Source organism: Bacillus rossius, chromosome 1 (assembly GCF_032445375.1).
Source record: "Bacillus rossius redtenbacheri isolate Brsri chromosome 1, Brsri_v3, whole genome shotgun sequence".
Classification (NCBI taxonomy): domain Eukaryota; kingdom Metazoa; phylum Arthropoda; class Insecta; order Phasmatodea; family Bacillidae; genus Bacillus; species Bacillus rossius.
In genome coordinates, this window is record NC_086330.1 from 24,878,517 (window position 1) to 24,898,331 (window position 19,815).

At 40.2% G+C, this 19,815-nt stretch overlaps 1 protein-coding gene across 6 annotated transcripts in view; it reads right to left on the reverse strand.

Annotated features, from left to right (window-relative positions):
- The window catches only part of LOC134533300 (cyclin-dependent kinase 14), a 422,243-nt gene that overhangs the window by 151,457 nt on the left and 250,971 nt on the right, over positions 1-19,815 (reverse strand). The window lies entirely within an intron of this gene.

Here is a 19,815-nt window from a genome sequence, read left to right on the forward strand (position 1 = left end):
GAGGTCCGGGGGTGAACGGCGGACCTGGGGGGCGGGTCGGCGGGGCCGATGTTGGGATGGGTCTCCTCAACTTCTTGACCTAGCCGTGCGCTCACCAGTAACATGCCGCGATTGGAAATGGCGAATCTATTTCCCGGTTCTCGGACTGGTAACAGTGTCAGGCATGTAAAAGACCCACCTTTCTCCTAACCAGGATAACGCCCTAACGGGATCATATGCCTGGGGGAGTACTGATGAATTTTTATGAGGTGCGAACCTAAGTTACATGCACCCCAGGTGACGCCACGGGGGCGGTATGACACCGTGGTTCTGCGGTGCTCTTACCATCGTCTTCCGCGGTATTGGAGAGGTGAAAGAACAGACACAAACGCCCAGTCCTGGACCCGGGGGAAAAAAAACTTTTCACATTCGAAAAATCTCTGAACCGACCGGGGAATGAAAACTGCAACCTTTGGCTCACCACGCAGAAAACTCTAGCCACTGAGCTTAAAACGTTTCCCACACACATCGGGGTCATTTAGGCCCCCCCGCCTACCCGGGCACACACACACGGTGTGCTGATGGGCTTCAGAAATAACCACGCGATTTGAAAATAATTGCTCGCGATATCCGAGCGGTATCTGCTTACGAAAAGCATTCAAGAATACGTTGAGGACGGATGCGTTGTTATATTTCTGTATTTCGTTTTTAATCTGTATTTTCAGGAAGAGTGCAAAGAGCAAAAACACGTGTTTTCAGAATAATATTTTTTTAAACATGAAACATATAGTGGAGATTCTTGAAAGCACTGAAGGGACTTTCATTACACCTTTATCTTCATTTCTCCGCCATATATAGCTATGGTCTTCACTCGAATCTCATAGTTGTCCTATGACGAGAAGACTGCGCACCAGTTGAGAGCGTTGCGCTTAGAGGCGACACTGCGCTAGAAGCACCAATGAGAGTCGCACTTGTCATCCAGCCTCGATAACACAAATTCACCCCCTTACCTTTCGGACTAGGCTGGCCCTTTAACCACTGATACAAGAGACTGGGCATGCCAAATACTTTACAGCTACGTATTTATTATGACTATAAATGGTATTATGGAATGGATTGAGCCTGAAGTCTCGCTGACATCAATGATCATCTGAGTCGACGAAAGGTAATGAGATGCTAACGGAGCATATTGGGTGGGGGAAACGTGAGTAGGTACCGCGAAGGAAACCTACAGGCAACGTCCGCCACATTTCCCGATTTCTTGAAGAAAATAATCAAAGTAGATTGTGATCAGCTAACTTTTTTTATAGTGCCCAGACAGTTTGCGAGAAACTGTAAAGTCTTCTCACTCCTTTTCTTTTAAGATATATATTTTTTTAACACGGTGTAGTCATCTTCAGGGAAATCTTAACGTTCCGAAATCCAACAACTTCGTTCTCATTTCTTTCCTTCGCTAATCACAGCCAGTACGGAACAAAGTGTATTGACTACCAACAGTCAAATATTCTCATGGAAAACCACCATCTCTAATGTATCATAGGTACAGTAAAATAGTTCGAAATATTACAAATAAATTGTTGAGGAAATGGTAACCAAAATAACTTTCACAAAGTAGAATAATGAAAATTTTACAATACAAAGCTACAAAGCTAAAAATGTTTGGGGGTTACTGCCCCTAAAATAAATATAAAAATACTCAGTAATTCGTTTTATTTTCCGAAGTCTTTAATACCTACTAATAACAAGGAAATCTAAAATCGAAACACAAACGTTTACAACAAAGCTCCATGATTGATGCTGACTAATATTCCTAGTCGTATTGCAGAATATGAAGCGGGATATGCAGCTGTATCATTCCTCGTAAAACACTCACAGTGATACGTATATTGTATCTCTTAAAATAATATTTACATTTAGTAGGAAATTTTTTTCAACCACTGTTTGCCAAGACCCGCCAGAGTTGTGACCAAGATCAAACCATATAGGCCTGTGCACACACTCGCAAACTCAAAACAATGCGATCAATGAAGGTTGGTACGGATCCCGCCAATAGACATCTCAGCATAAAGCTACACTATTTGTGAATAAAAAATATATAATAAGAACATGTGCATACAAATTTAGTACTAAAGTATAGTTATTGAGTTTTTTAACCAAACAATTTTTTTCGAAACACTATAAAAAAACAAGTGAAATAGTGAACGCAACTAAATTCAATATGATATGATAGTTACATAATCCTCATTACAAAATAAAGTTGATTTTCATGTGCCAATTGTACAATAATTTGTGATTTATTTTTCTACGTGCAGCATATGGTTTTTACGAGTTATTCCTTCCTTTTTTCCATTTTTACTTTTGTGTTTACGGAACATAAATCATATTTTGAAAAAGGTACGAATTATTATTTTTATTTATCGTGAGTCCTTTATGCTTATATTTTCTTCGTAACTATACAGTTGCAGTTGTTATTTCAGAGGTTCAATTGCTGTACTTTTTTTTTTTTTTTAGCGAATAGTTTAATTTAAAAAAAATTGATAGTGTCTGTACTTTGGTTACTTTTACAATTCTATTGTTTTATTCGTGTTGTATTGTATTTTGTTGTTTAAGATTGATTTACATTTTGCAATGAATTAAGTACACTTTAATTCTGTTAGTAGTAGATCTAAAGAAAATCCTAATAACTTGGCTAGTTATCGAGACTTTAAAGGAGGCAAAAACTGCAGCAGCGCGTATGAGCCATATTGAAAAGGCAGGAAGCAAACTTGCGGGCGATGGGGTGAAAGTTCACAAAGTTGTACTTACACCCGACCTATCCGCTTGAAAAGTTTTCTTGTCGGATACGAGGTGGGGGAAAGCTAGGTCCGTGTTTTCTGAAACAACTTCCTTGTCGAGAAAAAAAGCTTCTAAAATAAAATACAAAAATGTTGCTCGTACGAGAGAAAGAGCTCTGCAGACACGTGTAGTCGGGTCGGAAAAGAGGAACAATACACTTCCAACACAACACCCAAAGAGATTGGATTGCTATAATTTAAATTTTGGAACAATGCACATAGGCTTATACATTTCTACGCATTATATTCAATCATAAAAAAATAAATTTGCAATACTTACAACCGCACATTTATTAAGTGACCTCACTTAACAGTGCTAAGTCAGTAGTATATAATAGGGCATCCGGGGACATGGCGCTGGCGCGTGGAGCCAGAGCCGGTGTCCGCCATCTTGGATTGTGACGTCACGGCGGCCATCTTGGATGAGCGTAACAGGACACAGCGTAACGGGACAAGTTTGACCTTGACCTTTGACCCTCAAAATTCGCCAAAATTGGGCAAAAATTCCTTAAAATTCGCCAAAATTTACATTTATGTGGAAAAAAAATTCCGCCAAAAAATCTCAAAAAATTCCTCAATTCAAATATCAGGATTTCAAAAATCCTCAAAAGTCGTTTTGCCCTAGAAAGAACCCAAATTCCTAAAAGAGGCTTAAGCATCCTTGTCTACAGCCTCCGATAAGCCTCTGACGTCATCTAGGATTATGACCGTCATCTTGGATGGTTGTGACCTTGACCTTGACCCCGACGGCCATTTCGGATCCGCCATCTTGGATTTGCCATTTTGGATGACGTAATTGTGTGTTCTCGAAAATTCCGGCATTGTGTTTTCCGCCATTTTGAATGATGACGTCACCGTTGCAATTTCCGTTACGGCCGCCATCTTTAACTTTTTTATTTATTATCCGAATTTAACGAATTTTTTTTTAAATTTATAAAAAAATTAAATAACAAAATTTTAATAAATTATTTATAAAAAACATATATTTACGACACGGAGTTCGGAGTCCTCGGTTCGAACCCGACGAGGTAAAAAAAATAAATTAAAAATGGCGACAGGCTCCTTCCTCAATGGTGACTGCAGGCAGACTGACTCCCACCACTTTTTTTCAAAGCATATATATCGTCACCTAGTATGACGTCATGTCCGCCATCTTGTCTTCGATGCTGGAAGCCATCATCATTGTATCGTCGACTAGAGTGCGCTGACGCCATGTTAGTTGAATTCTTACCCGCTAGAGTGCAGTAATCATTTATTATTGCTGTGACACCCGCCATCTTGAAATTTGGCCGCCATCTTGGAAATCCGTAATTATTTAGCTAGAAATTCGGGAAAAGTTCCAAAATTCATTAAATAAATCACTCATTAACTTACATATTGATTCGACGGATTCCCGTCTTTGGTTCGATACCCGATCGATGCAATAATGTTTAATTTTATGTAAAAAAAATAATTGCCATAAACCATGTTCAAAATTCATTAAATAAATTGACAATAAATATACTGATTGAATAGATCGAATAAGGTCCTTGGTTCGATCCCTGACCGATACCAAAAAACAACTTTAATTTTAAAAAAGTACCACTAATGTGTAAGGTTTGAGAAAATAAAAACACCGCAAGTTCTATTAAAAAATACTTTTATTACATACATACTACACTACTACAAGTACAAAAAATTACACAGACAAATTACTAAAGCCTTGTGGATTTCTCGACGTCTGCATCTGCCACCCACGAATTGAAGCGAGGTGGAAAGCCCCACCACTTGACGTAGGACAGTCCATTTCTTCGTTTTATAATCTTCTCCACCAAGTACGTATCGGGATACAACGTAGGCTGAATCTCTTCGGCATAGAAGCCGCCATGGATAGGTTTGTGGTCCAAATCTTCTAGGTAGTAGGTCCTAGGCTCTGATTCACGAACATGTGTCACACGGAAAAGTTCGGGACTCCAGTTCGCAGTGAAACCTTTCTCGAAGATACCTTTCTGCTTGGAGATTCGCACAATGTCGCCGACGTTAGCTTTACGCTTTCGTGGATCTTTCTTCTTCGTGTTGGGAAAAACTGTTTGAAGCAGGCGATTATCCTTTACGTCCTTTGGCTCCATTTTCGTGGTAGAATGCACAGTGGAATTATACTCGCTTATTATTTTCGGCAAGATGTCAAGCCACTTGTAATTTCCGTTAGCCGTGAACTGCCGCCACATCTTGGAACGCAAAGTTCTGTTAAACCTTTCGACAACGGAGGCTTTGACGTTACTAAATGTAGAGTAGTGTTTGATGCCATACTTCTTCATCAAAGCCTTGAAGGTCGCATTGTAGAATTCTTTCCCGAGGTCCGTTTGCAGGTGCGACGGTACACGTCCATCACGCAAAATATTGTTCATGGCCTTGGCTACGTCAGTTGCAGTCTTTGATTTGACAGGTCTAGCCCAAGCGAACTTGCTATAAACATCGATGACTGTCAACATGTACTTGAAACCTTTATTCAATCGGGAATACGGTATCATCTCAACAAGGTCTGCCTGGAATAAATCGTCAATTCCACGAACTATGACTTTGCGACGAAGGTATTTTCGTCTAGCAGGAGCATGAAGTTCGCGAGCGATTCCGGTTCGACTCATTGTATGTAGCCGGCTTCCCTCAGTTCTTCAAGTATTGAGACTATTTCGTTGATGTGCGAATAGTTACCTACACTAAGCGAAGCATGTAGAATTCTAAGGCGATCAACTAATTCATTAGGGTCGTCCCAATATACATAGTCAAATATCTGACCACTTTCTAGCCTTTTTAAACCTTCTTCGTGTATTGTTAGTTCACTGAAGAGATTAGCGAGAATGTCGATTTTTTCATGATCTACGTCTTTATATACACCACTATCTGGATCGTTATCGCGAAAATGTGCATTGGTTAGCTCTAGCAGTTTTTTGTACTCTTGTAAGTCGTTGTGAGAATATCCTTTAGGCTCCCTGCGAAACAGCAATTCGTACAGACCCGGAGTCCCGCGCGTTTTGAACTCTGCTACGCGCACGATATTTCCTGTTAGAAAGTCTATTTCTTTAGCACCGAGGAACCATTTATTATATTTTCTGTACACTCCGTAGGTCGTGTCATTATTCCGGCTCGTAAACGATATCAGGTATGGTCGGACCATTGCATTAACTTGATGTCCCTTTTTCGGTATTTTTTTCTTGTGCATGGACTCTGTACTTGTTAAGTCCTCTTCTTCTCGATCTGGTTCATACTTTCTCTTCTTTACAGTCGGCATTTCATCTTCAACTTCTGTCTTCACAATGAAGGCTGGTTCTTCCTTGTTTTTAAGTTCGTCGAGGCGACTAGTGATTGGTTTAAATATCTCCTCATTTTCCATCTCACGTGCAAGTCTGGTTCGTCTAGCAAGTAAATATTTTTCGCGAACAGACTGTATAGCTCGATGAAGGTCACTGGCCAGGTCCGACATTGTACTGGCTGAAAACTTATTGCAAGACCTCCTTTTATACTTTTCTATTCGTTCGCAGAAACTTCTTTCTTGTGTTTGGCCAAATCTGAATTTGTTGTCGATTGAGATAGTGATGCTTTCAGACTACTTTGAAAAGTCCTCAGATCGTCCCGTCTTTGTGCATTCGAAACTTCGATCATGTCGCGAATGCGAGAATCCGAAGCTTCCACGCGCTGGTCTATAGCTACGAGGTACTCAAGTAATTCCTTTTTCACACCGTCTATTTTTTGAGCCAGTAGCGAAATGTATTTGCGGATAACGTCGTCATGAGATTTGAGAGCAGTACGTAAGTCTCGACTGCTACGACCGAATTTCGAAATGCTATGACTCATGTTTGGTGATAAACTGATCGAAACCTCGTCTGTACCTGCCCTTATATAGAGGCCAGTCTTTGACTATAACTAGGAATCCGTGTTCTTCTTTCCAACACAAGGAGCACATGTCTTTGAATTCCTGGAATGTCATGTCGGTGTTTACGTGATCATCATAAGCATGGCGTAAATTAAGTTCGTCCATGCGAAACAAAACTATGACATTTGCGTTGTCTCGTAGGAGATGTTTTGGAATACGACTGTACGTCTGACACAGGTAAACGCAGTCTACCTTGGCGTGTCTGCCCATGGAAAAGTACTCTTGTATTATGCCTTGTTTCTCGCACATTACATCGTCGAAAACAAACACGGAATTGGCTTTTGCTTCGCTTGGAGGTACAACATCGGTATTATCGCTAAACGGAAAATACTCCAGACCATCCACAGATCGTAGAACAGTTGCTAGGCGCTGGTACTTTGGCTGTTGCAACGACTTGGAATACAAGTAAACGTTCTCGAACCGAAGACCATTTGGTTCCTCCAGTAAACTCACTAAAACACACGTTTTACCGCAGTTGGACGGACCCGCTATGATGCAACGTACGGTGGACGGTAATAATATACCATGTCGTGATTCACGACCGATAGTTTCATCGTCTTGCGTAATGCACACTGGCAAACAAACATCTTGCTTGACTACCTCCATCGTACTGACGAAAATTCTATAAGAGCAATCGTAGTTATTGATTTTAGGTCAGTTGCATGTAATGTCTCGAAGAGGCAGGAACAAACAACACATCGGCGCGGGACTCGTAAACTCGCTGATAAACAACCTACCATTCGAGCTACACATTTCCGCCTACAGATTTTGCGGTCCCGGCACGAAACTAGCGAAAAGGTTAGCTCGCGGTGACGTGGGAATTAATTCTCTCGACGAAAAGTGCAAGCAGCACGATATCGCATATTCATTAAGCAAGGATCTGGAATCCAGGCACCGGGCCGACGAGATATTGGCACAGGAAGCCGAAGATATAAGTAAATCGTCGAACGCGGGACTAGGAGAGAAAATCGCAGCGTGGGGCGTATCTAAGATCATGAAGGCAAAGACGAAATTAGGACTGGGTGCTCGTCGAACCAGCTACATCAAGTCAAAGACTAACTCACGCAAGACCAAGAAGCGCAAGATCGGTGCAGGCGTGCAAAAAGCCAAGCAAAAACTACAGACTCTCGACAAGAAGATTATAGGAGGATTTATTCCTTTGCTTTTGCCTGCATTGGGTGCTCTCGGAGGCCTTATCGGTAACGAGCGGTATAGTGCGGGCAGTCAACACTTCGAAGAATGAGCGCAAGCAGTTAAAAGAAGCACAGCGACACAATGCCAGCATGGAAGCCATTGCCATCGGTAAAAAAAACGGCGCAGGACTGTACTTGCATCCTCACAAGACAGGACGAGGCATGAGAAAGAAACGTGTAAAGAGAAAATCCTAAGTTCCCTACCGAAACGACCGCTCACCAACGTAGATTTAATAAAGTACGCACGCAAACTGAAAATACCAAATTTCCGCGGCGTGTTTATGCGAGACACTTTGCCCAGCAAGCCAAAGACACGTGAGTGCGCCATAATTAATTTAGACACGTCGGCGGGTCGCGGCACGCACTGGGTGGCGTACATAAAGTCTGGAAAAAAAGCTACTTACTACGACAGTTTTGGAAATTTACGCCCTCCGCCCGAACTGCGACAGTACCTGGGCCGGTCCACTACATTGTTTTACAATTACGAAACGGAACAGAAGCCTAATCAAACAAACTGCGGACACTTGTGTCTTCGCTTTTTAACAAACAAAAATTAGCTGACAAATAAAAAATTGCTACTTAAAGGTTGTGCAGTGATGATAAATTATTAGTCATGTCGATAACACTTACCTTGACAGGTCACGCATCTGAGCTGCGGGCGGTTCATTTCCCGCCTCTGGATTTAGACGGAGAATGGTGTATCGGACTCGTAGATTTTCAAACGTATAATGCCATACCTAATATCGACGAAGAAAATTGCAAGATCTGCTTCCTGAAAAGCGATGGGACCGCTCATGAAATACGGTTACCTGTTGGCTCTTACGAAATTGACGACATTGCAAATTACATCAGGGATATGTTACCACAGGATGTAGACTTTCAACTGCGTGGAAATCCAAACACTCAAAAAAGCATTCTAATATGCAGTGAAAATGTCGACTTTACGAAACCTGGCACCATAGGTACGATGCTCGGATTCGAATCAAAGGTTTATGATACGGGAAGAACATACGAATCTACACGCGCAGTAAACATTTTGCCTGTGAATGTCATAAGAATAAACTGTAATTTGGCAAGTGGAACGTATCTCAACGGAAGACTAAACAACACGCTGCACGAGTTTTCGCCGATGGTCCCGCCAGGATATAAACTGGTCGAAGTACCGCAAAGTATCATTTACGTTCCAGTCGTCGTGAAGTGCGCACACGAAGTCGTCGTCCGAATCGTTGACCAGCGAGGACGATTGGTGAATTTTCAAGATGAAGAAATTACATTACGTCTGCACTTGAAGCGATGGGCATAAAGTTCGTAACACCGAACAGTTATAAAAGAAATCGTATTGGCGTGAATAAGAACAGTTCTCTACCAGACATCGGTGTGTTAACACCTGACAACATAAAGTATCTTCTCAGTATTGGACAAGTGCCGAATAAATATGGAAGACGAAATCCTCAACGTGGAAGATCCAGTCATTTTTGATGACAGCATTACGAAAATGGAATTGCACGAGTACCAGCCTTTCCTGCTCGGACCGTACGCACTACCATCGGAAGTACGCATTGCAGTACAGCACCAAGATATTTGTACTTTACCTTCGCAGTCATTTCTACGTATAAGAGGCACGCTTACAAAAGCGGATGGTACGCATCCGACAACGACGTCAATATCCTGCAATGGTATTCTTCACCTAATCGAGCGCATTACTTATGTACTCAATGGTGTCGAGGTAGACCAGACGAGAGATGTAGGCATAACATCTGCTATGAAAAATTACCTTTCGCTCACGCCAAATGAACTGTCTGCTGCAAAGATGGCCGGTTGGGCTCTCGAGGATGAATATAAGCTTCCGGTTTATGCCGAAGGGAAGTTCGAAGTTTGTGTTCCTCTGTCCATGCTTCTTGGATTCGCTGAGGACTACAAGCATATAATCATTAATTCGAAACAAGAGCTCGTACTGCTTCTAGCCAACACGCACATTAATGCAATTGTCGCCGCTGCAGAAAACCCTCAAGATGTCTCGCTAACACTACAGTCTATCGAGTGGATGCTGCCCCACATCCAAGTGAGCACCGTTGAACGAGTCAAGATGTTAAAGAACATACAAAATGGCAAGAATTTCGATGTGCCATTCCGATCCTGGAGCCTGGAAACTTATCCTGGCTTGCCTCATAGTCAGTGTATCAATTGGATAGTAAAGTCCAGCTTCGCTACGGAAAAACCAAGATACATCATCGTCGGGCTTCAGACCGGAAGACAGCTCAATGCAGGAGTAAGTCGCTCCGTATTCGATAACTGTCAAATACGTAATGTAAAAATATTTTTAAACAGCGAAAGTTATCCGTACGTTGACATGAACATGGACTTTGAAAGTGGAAGATTCCTTCTAGCATATCAAATGTATGCCAAGTTTCAGCAAGCTTACTATGGGCGGAGACAGTCACCGATACTGAGTCCCGACAGTTTCAAGAACAAGGCACCGTTAATGGTGTTTGACGTTTCCAAACAGGATGATCGAATAAATTCAAACATCATCGACTGTAGGATCGAGATAACGACTAGCGGAAATATTCCGCCAAACACCTATGCTTTTTGTCTGATACTTCACGATCGGCTTGCTTCGTACAATTGTCGAGACAAACTTGTGAAAATTCTGACATAAATACTGTTTCGTTTTCGATAATAATTTAGTTACGACCGAGCATTGCTAGCGACAAGATGTACTGCAACCTGCAAGGTTTCCAGAGTCAAAATGGATTCGTGCTCAAGGAAATTAGCGTCACCTCTGGAGACAAGACTCGAACCCGCAGCTTCCGACCTCCGTATCCGTGGAAACTACTAGACGAAAAAAGTAAACGGTCGAACGAATGGCTATGTAAATATTATCACGGACTAGAGTGGGACGAAGGAAAAATTCCGTACCACCAAGTGAAAAACACACTTCAAGATTTACTAGTTCAAAACGAAATAATCTACGTTGCCGGACCCGAACAGAAGAAATGGCTACGAGAACTGTGCGACGTTGGAGCAGCTGAAATCGTAGATATACAGACCGACTACGGCTGTCCTTCCCTGCGCAAGCTTAGTGCAATATACGACATGCAGCCATGTGACAAGTTTGAACATGTCTCTGCCTGTACAAACTCGCAGCTAATGCAGAAATGGCACACACAATGTTAGTAGGAGCCTGCATATATAAATGGCGTACATACGTACGTGCCTTCAGTTGACGTTCGACCTGCAAGAAGATGTTTACGTTTCATCCTGCTAACGTGTACGTGAGCGCAAGACCTAGCTTCAGCAGTGTCGCGTACAGCTACTGGGATTCCGGGTATCTACGTACATATACAGAAACCTGTGATGGAGGTGCTCAGCATTGGCGGTTTGCGCACTTTCCTGTGTCCTACGAACCGACCCAGCAGCTGGTAGATTGTTGCGAACCTGGAAACTGTGCCGTCTATCACATAAGACCACACACAATCCTTCCTGCTAGCATCGCTGAGGTAGTCGCCTCGTCTTCACGTGCAACACCAAACATGAGCGTGTTGCAACCTGTTGCGACCTGTGATGCTTCTACGCAGACGCCCAAACGGTGTGTGTCTCGTCGTCGCAGTTCAGGCAGTGAATCTGTCCCAACTAGCACTGAGCCAAAGCCAAGGCGTAGACGTGGTCACAGACGTCACCGACCATGTCTTGTCGGAGTTGTCGACGTTGCAGAAGATGACCAGCTGGAAACCTGTGTTCCTGATCCTGTGGCCTGCGAACCAGTTGGAACCGGAGTCAACGAACCAGTTGGAACCGGAGTCGACGTGTCAGTTCGTGCGGCATTAAAGACTGTGCTTGTGAAAATGCTTGATTCCTTAACCTAATATGTATTTGTGTACTTTTTATAAATAAATGTGTAAAACTGGAACTCGTGTGTTTTTTATTTCTACAATTTTTAGGTACCTAATAAAAAATTTTTTAATACAGACATTATTTTGACTCATGAGGTATACCAGTAGACCACGGGTATATAAGCGAGGTTCAGACGACTGGACCCGCAGTTCACCTCTGGTCGCGGTGCAGTACGGACGTGCTCTCTCCATTAAGTTTCGTGAGATTTAGTTATGTCGACCGGAATAGAATGTTTACCGACAGCAGCGATGATGGAGTCGGAGATCCCGATACCATTTGCAGAGGAGACCACGGCAGCGGAGGGCTCAATGGCTGAGGTGTCGACAGCTGTGAAGATCCCGATACTTGCTGCAGAGGAGACAACGATACGTGCTGTTCCACCATCAGCTGAAGTTTCATCATCAGCAATGGATTCTTCAACTAATGAAGAGCGTACATCGCATCAATGCAAATATTGTGGTGCATCAATAACCTGCAGTAGGTCTCTGACAATCTCTCGAGAGACATATAAGTGCGACAAATGCGATAAGGTTTTTTCGCATTGTAACAGTCTGGACAGGCACAAGATTATGTGCATAGGAAACGAATCAAGTGATAGTATGCTTCCATACCATCAGACATCATCATTTATTGCCTTACCTGAGGCGATAGTCAACAAAAGAGCAGTAGTCAATTGCCAAAACTTCAAGGACCAGTTTTGTTTTAAATGGAGTATTTTGGCAAGATTTGTCGAGGGAAGTCATCAAAACCGTGTTGATAAGAGGTATTATGCTTTGGAGAATAAGTACAACTTCGATGGACTGTGCTATCCGCCACCGTTAAATCAGATAAAAGTTTTTGAGAAAAATAACCCTGAAGTCTCAGTTAATGTGTATGCGCTAAATGAGGATAATAAGGTGTGTCCGATTCGGGTAACCAAACAAGAAAGAAAAAATCATTTCGATTTGTTGCTTGTGACAAGTGAAGGTGGTTCTGCGCACTACTGCTACATCAAAAACTTCTCCCGACTTGTGAGACCCCAGGTTACAAAACATCAACATAAGATTTATATGTGTAAGATGTGCTTTAAGTATTTTGCTAATCGACCTCGAAAATCAGGACTCACAGCTATACAGTGTCTTGAACAGCACAAGATTAAATGCGGAAATAAATCTTAACCAAGACTTTAGTAATTTGTCTGTGTAATTTTTTGTACTTGTAGTAGTGTAGTATGTATGTAATAAAAGTTTTTTTAAAAGAACTTGCGGTGTTTTTATTTTCTCAAACCTTACACTTTAGTGATACTTTTTTAAAATTAAAGTTGTTTTGTATCATCCAGGGATCGAACCAAGGAGCTTAGTCGATCTAATCGGTCAGTATATAGATTACAAATTTATTTAATGAATTTTGAACATGGTTTATGGCAATTATTTTTTTTACATAAAATTAAACATTATTGCATCGATCGGGTATCGAACCAAAGACGGGAATCCGTCGAATCAATATGTAAGTTAATGAGTGATTTATTTAATGAATTTTGGAACTTTTCCCGAATTTCTAGCTAAATAATTACGGATTTCCAAGATGGCGGCCAAATTTCAAGATGGCGGGTGTCACAGCAATAATAAATGATTACTGCACTCTAGCGGGTAAGAATTCAACTAACATGGCGTCAGCGCACTCTAGTCGACGATACAATGATGATGGCTTCCAGCATCGAAGACAAGATGGCGGACATGACGTCATACTAGGTGACGATATATATGCTTTGAAAAAAAGTGGTGGGAGTCAGTCTGCCTGCAGTCACCATTGAGGAAGGAGCCTGTCGCCATTTTTAATTTTTTTTTTTACCTCATCGGGTTCGAACCGAGGACTCCGAACTCCGTGTCGTAAATATATGTTTTTTATAAATAATTTATTAAAATTTTATTATTTAATTTTTTTATAAATTTAAAAAAAATTCGTTAAATTCGGATAATAAATAAAAAAGTTAAAGATGGCGGCCGTAACGGAAATTGCAACGGTGACGTCATCATTCAAAATGGCGGAAAACACAATGCCGGAATTTTCGAGAACACACAATTACGTCATCCAAAATGGCAAATCCAAGATGGCGGATCCGAAATGGCCGTCGGGGTCAAGGTCAAGGTCACAACCATCCAAGATGACGGTCATAATCCTAGATGACGTCAGAGGCTCATCGGAGGCTGTAGACAAGGATGCTTAAGCCTCTTTTAGGAATTTGGGTTCTTTCTAGGGCAAAACGACTTTTGAGGATTTTTGAAATCCTGATTTTTGAATTGAGGAATTTTTTGAGATTTTTTGGCGGAATTATTTTTCCACATAAATGTAAATTTTGGCGAATTTTGAGGGTCAAAGGTCAAGGTCAAACTTGTCCCGTTACGCTGTGTCCCGTTACGCTCATCCAAGATGGCCGCCGTGACGTCACAATCCAAGATGGCGGACACCGGCTCTGGCTCCACGCGCCAGCGCCATGTCCCCGGATGCCCTATTATATACTACTTAAGTCAAAGTTATTTATTTCCTCAATAAGCTTACGACCAAGACATCTGGCAGTCAGCTGTTCTGCCTATACGTCCTTATAGTCGTCTCATACACGCTTAAAATAATTTTGGCGTACGCATGCTGTTTTATTAGTAAGGATAAGCACAATGCTGAATGTTTGAAAAATAAAAAGTTGACGTTTTAATAGATCCCTGGGTTTTCTCGGGGCGCCACCCATTCATTCCTTCAATGCACTAACAACATGTCATCACCTCTCATCGTCCACTAACGACCCCGTGTCGAAGAGGCGTTAAGCTCAATTCAACCCAATCAATACAGGCTCTAATTCAAAGACCGAACCCCCAATGATCGATTGTGGATCGGCAAGGTAAGAGTTGGAACCAGAAAGGCCAAAAACAAATGACAAATTATATGAAATTTATATATATAAAAAAAAAAGTGGTCTCCCACCAAGATGGGGTTCGATTCCCTGTGGGATCCAATATATTATCCTCCGGGCGAGTTTGATAGCTGCTTCATATCATCGTTCAGACCTCTCGCCCGTCTCTTGACGACCCCGGCGCCGAACGCATCCCAGTCGAGGCCTCCTGTCATCCGAGTCACCGGCCAGTAAAAGGAGGCGGAAGGACACTTGGAGAGGCAGCAGCGCACAATCGTCGGCCAGCTAGGCACCTTCTCCCCCTCCCGGCCAACAAACGTGCAAAGGTCGCTCCAAACCCAAGCTCTCGGTATCGGCGTGTCGACATCCGCGCGCTGGATATGGAGACGAGACGCACAGTTGTCCTCGGCCGCTAGGTCGCACTACCGCGCCGCCTGCGTTTATGCCTCGCTCCAAGTCCGTCGTTACTGTCGGCTTCGTATTTTCACACTTGGTTTACCCGTCAAAACCATCCCGTCGTCCGATAATCCGGCACGGCCGCAGTCCCTAACGTGCAGGATTAAAGCTCTTTCACGCACTGCTTTTGAAAACTGCGAAAATTTGACACAAGTTACATGACACAGACTATGATGGACACGTAGTTAAGAGATATTGTGATTTAAGACGTTCTACATACAGCCGGCATCGCTGGAAAAATGCAAAGGCACGCTTTCGCAAGCAGGTGAATATAATACACCACGTATTGGAATTAGTGAACCCAACGGGAAGAATTGTACGAGGAAAATTAAAAACCTCCTTTTTTTTTTTTTTTTCAATGGCCCATTAAAACAATTAAAAATATAGATTCCTTAACAAAATATGACTTTGAACACGCAAAGAACTAAACAGAGTACAATGAAAGGACAAACATATTACAGAAATATTACCGGTCGAGAATGAAGTTGGAATCTGGCGCCACTTGAAGCTACATGTTACTTCTGTGGCATGGTAACACAAGTGAGTGTGAAAGGCGTCGGGGCGCTCGACGGACGCACAGGGCAAGTTAACGCCCTCCGCTGTTATGATCACAACTCACTCGCAGGGAACTCACGTTTCAAATCAACCAACAAAAAACATTCCCACCCGCGATTACTTTTTTTTTCTCTTTATCTTCTCCCGTAATTAGCTGTCCCAAGCCACGATTTCAACAATAGTAACCAGGGGAATAAATGTATTACCAGAACCAAAACTTTTTGCATCGAAAGTGAATATCTCTGACAACTTCAAAAAGTACTTAAAATTTTTCTGAACCTTTCCCCCCCCCGCCAACGCAGCCATTTTTTTGCTTGGAGTTAATATTTTTCAAGACACATTAAAATAAAATTGTTACATTGCTGAAAAAAATTGTTTTGTTTGTATACACCCGACATATATTTTGCGCTGACAACAACAAAAAAATAATTAAATTTTCACTAACTCATTAGTGAGAACAAGATTTTGTTGTTTAAAATTTATTTCTGAACCTACAAAACTTATTGTACTGTCATCATAAAATATTTCGCAGGGTCTATATCGTCAAAATGTTTTGTGTCGGCCACATTTGTCCAGTGCACAAAGCATTTTTATTTTAGAGGAAAATTACGCCACGTAAATCATATATATATATATTATTTCTCAAAAGTGTTTTTGTAGCAACGCCATTCCTCCCTTAATTCTTCATCAAAATTAATTATTCAATCATCATTTTAAAGCTTATGTTCTCCACTATTGATGAAAAATAGTTTTTAATTACTGATTTCGTTAAAAAATTGATTAAATAACTTTCTATAAACAGCAGTTTTTCATTAGGAATGCAATATGTTGATGTCTAACTAACACTAAATATTAACAATCCGTTTAACCGGACAGCTGTTAGTTAGATTGTTAACATTCTATATACAAGTGTAATCTATCAATCTATCACGCAAGTCAAAAAAATTCAATCAACGTAAATCTTTATAAACTGTTATTTATAAACCAACGTAAATAAATGTAATTAACTGAATAAATCAATATATTTAATCAGGTAATTACTCCTAACTTCAATAACAGTGATGCTAAAGATATCCACATTATTACATTAAACATTACTAAGTATATGTTTGATCACCATACTGTGCGAAATATTCGCACCGCTCAGATATTAAATTTATGCACGGGAAACAGTGTTCCACGCACAATATATATTTCCTAAAATATATGTAGGTATTTCACTGTATTAATTGTATGGTGGCAGCCACACTTTTAAAACCCTGCTGCAAGTCTTATTAATAGACATTTATAAAAAAAAAACATATATTCTGCAAACAAATACATTAGCAATGTGCAAATACAAAAAAAAAAAAAAGTTTACAACTGGATTTGATAATATGGCTCTCCAACTTTCTTGTTTTACTAGAGGATGTGTTTTTTTATTTACAATTTAAGAACAATACGTTTACTGTAAGAAATTGTTAGAATAGTATGTAGGCTACAGTCAAAACATAATTACGAATGGTAAGTTATTTCCCAAAACTGCTTTAAATCGTTCCCTTTTTTAGGAAAAAAATAACTCATAAGAAATCTAATAAGTTTTAATGGTAAATTTCCATACACTGTTTAAAAAAAAATTATGTTGAAAAAAGGTGCCGAAGTATTTTCTTGTGAAGCTACAAATATAACTGTGTATATAAATTGTTCACTAAATTCCTACGGAATACATTACACTAATGCTGTTTTCTGAAGAATGAAATAGGCTACTGCAGTCTCTCAAATGACGACAAACATTAAGTTTAAACATGCATTTTGTAAGTTAAACAGGAAATCGGTGTTAAAGGCAGCAGGAGGGAAATCGTTTGACCGACGGTCACTAGACCTAAAATCATGTAGCCGAAATCCATTTAAAACTACTAAACGTCATTGGACCGAAATTTAAGAACACCGAAAGTCGTTCCTCCAAAATTTAGGATGGATTGATGACTGCTACCCAAAACAAAACAAAATGTTTTACTTTCAGCGCTAAAATAAAATACTTGGACAGACTTCAAGTTTTCAAAGAGTTTTCTCGTAAATCGTGAATAAAATGATCGGGGTGGAGTAACTTCCTCCAAGTTGCACCCTGCCACGCCGCGCGGCCCAAGACGGCCCATCAGGGGAGGGTGTGAAGGGGGGGAGGCAGGTGTGGGGTCGCAGCCAGCACGGTCCTTGACCCGTATCGATTCCCGGGGAGCCGCCAGCCTGGACCACAGCATCCCTCCCGCCATTGAATATATATAACTTATAGAAGTCGCGAGGGGATAGGATTTATTATTCCAATTTTCGGATCCAAAACTGTGGTAGTTGTTAGCTCCGCCGCTAGACAGCTCTTCTTTCCACAAGAGGGTACTCGTAGTTACCAGCTTCCACGCCAGAGCGCTGTAGCGTCGCTTTTTTCAAGGTCATGCGCGTAATTCTCTGTCTCACTCTATCGAGAGGCGGTGCCCTTTTGTTGAAATCCGAGCGCTTAGATACGGGCGAGCGCAACTGAATTGGAGGAGTAGAGCCACCAAAAAAAAAAAAAAAAAAAAGTGCTGTTAAAAGATGCCAACATCAAAATTTAAGTTTTAATTATAAGAAAACTACAGAAATTTCTTAAACGTAATAACGTAAAAAAAAATTACTGACATATTCGTAGTTCAGAATTTATAAAATGTTGTGTTAACGGAGTGGCGCATTGAGTAAAATGGCAAAACATAATTTGGAATAATTCTTGACAACGTTGAATGATTTTGGTAGCTATGAAACAACTATGGCTGCGATGACTGTTCAAACGCGTGCACGTAATGTTATTAGTAACTGAAACTAATGGTATGATGTCATACTTTGTGGCTATGCAGTTTATATTTTCTTTTAACATAAGATGAAGCATTTTTACATAATGTTTTGGTTGTTTCGTAATTCAAAATAAATAATCTTAAACGTTATATGGTGAATATTCCCAGTAAGGAATGACCACTAAACAAATCAATTTTGCCAACATAGATCTGAAAAGTTAACGATTTACTATGTTAAGTTGCTTATACATAACGCACATTTCCCGGATCTCCAAAGAAAATAAGAGTTTTTGTTATAGCATTGAGTTGCCACTCTTTATATTCCTTGCTTTGAGGTTAGATACACAAGTTATGCTCGTAAAAACGATGCGCAAGTATTTTGAATACAAATATATTTTCTTTTAATAACCGAAAGGTAAATATTATTTCCATGAAATATAATACAATTATTTAAACATAGACTACATATAAGAGCTATTTTTATTTATTATTCCATCTGGCGTGATAAATATTATATTTTAAAAACAGTTTGTGGATTTTTAATATAAAATAAATATTTATTAATGACATCAATTTAAGTTGTTCAAAAAAATTCACTTTGGTATGAATTCAACCAAATTCATGTTATTCAGGGCAGAAAATTATAAACTACCAAAAAAGATTATCCACATTGCTGTTTTGTGTAAATCTGTGCACGGACTTAGTAAGTGATATATTTATAATTCCTCATTTTAGCAACCCATTTTAACACAAGAGAAAAAGGATTTTATACTAAAAATTATTATGTTAAACCATTAATTAGCAGGAAACATGTATGAATAATCTATTTAAATTTGCATTTGAACAGTGAATACTATTTTGCAATAATAAATATATTTTATCATCGTATATTACGGATGAAAAGTTTGTATTTCCATCTAATCAGAAGAATTATGACACAGTTAATTAAATTGCTTTACAAGTTTTTATTCACATGAAAATCATTAAAAATTGGTTGGGAAGTTATATAAATATACAAAAACAAATCATTATACATACAATTTTATTATCTTAGTGGATTTAAATTAATGGTGTCCCAGTGACTACTGCGAAGAAAAAAATCTTGCGAAAGGTTTCCTCGTAATTGAAATTCGTCAAAAAAAATCTATCTCTCATTTTTGGTGACATTTCTGACAAGTGGTACGATCAAATTTGAGACTGGCAAATGAATGTTGTGAAGCAATAAACAAAATATCACATTCGTGAACTACAAATGTATAGTTGTTTTTATTTTATAGTAAAAGTGTATCTAATAACCCGTGGCTTTGCTCAC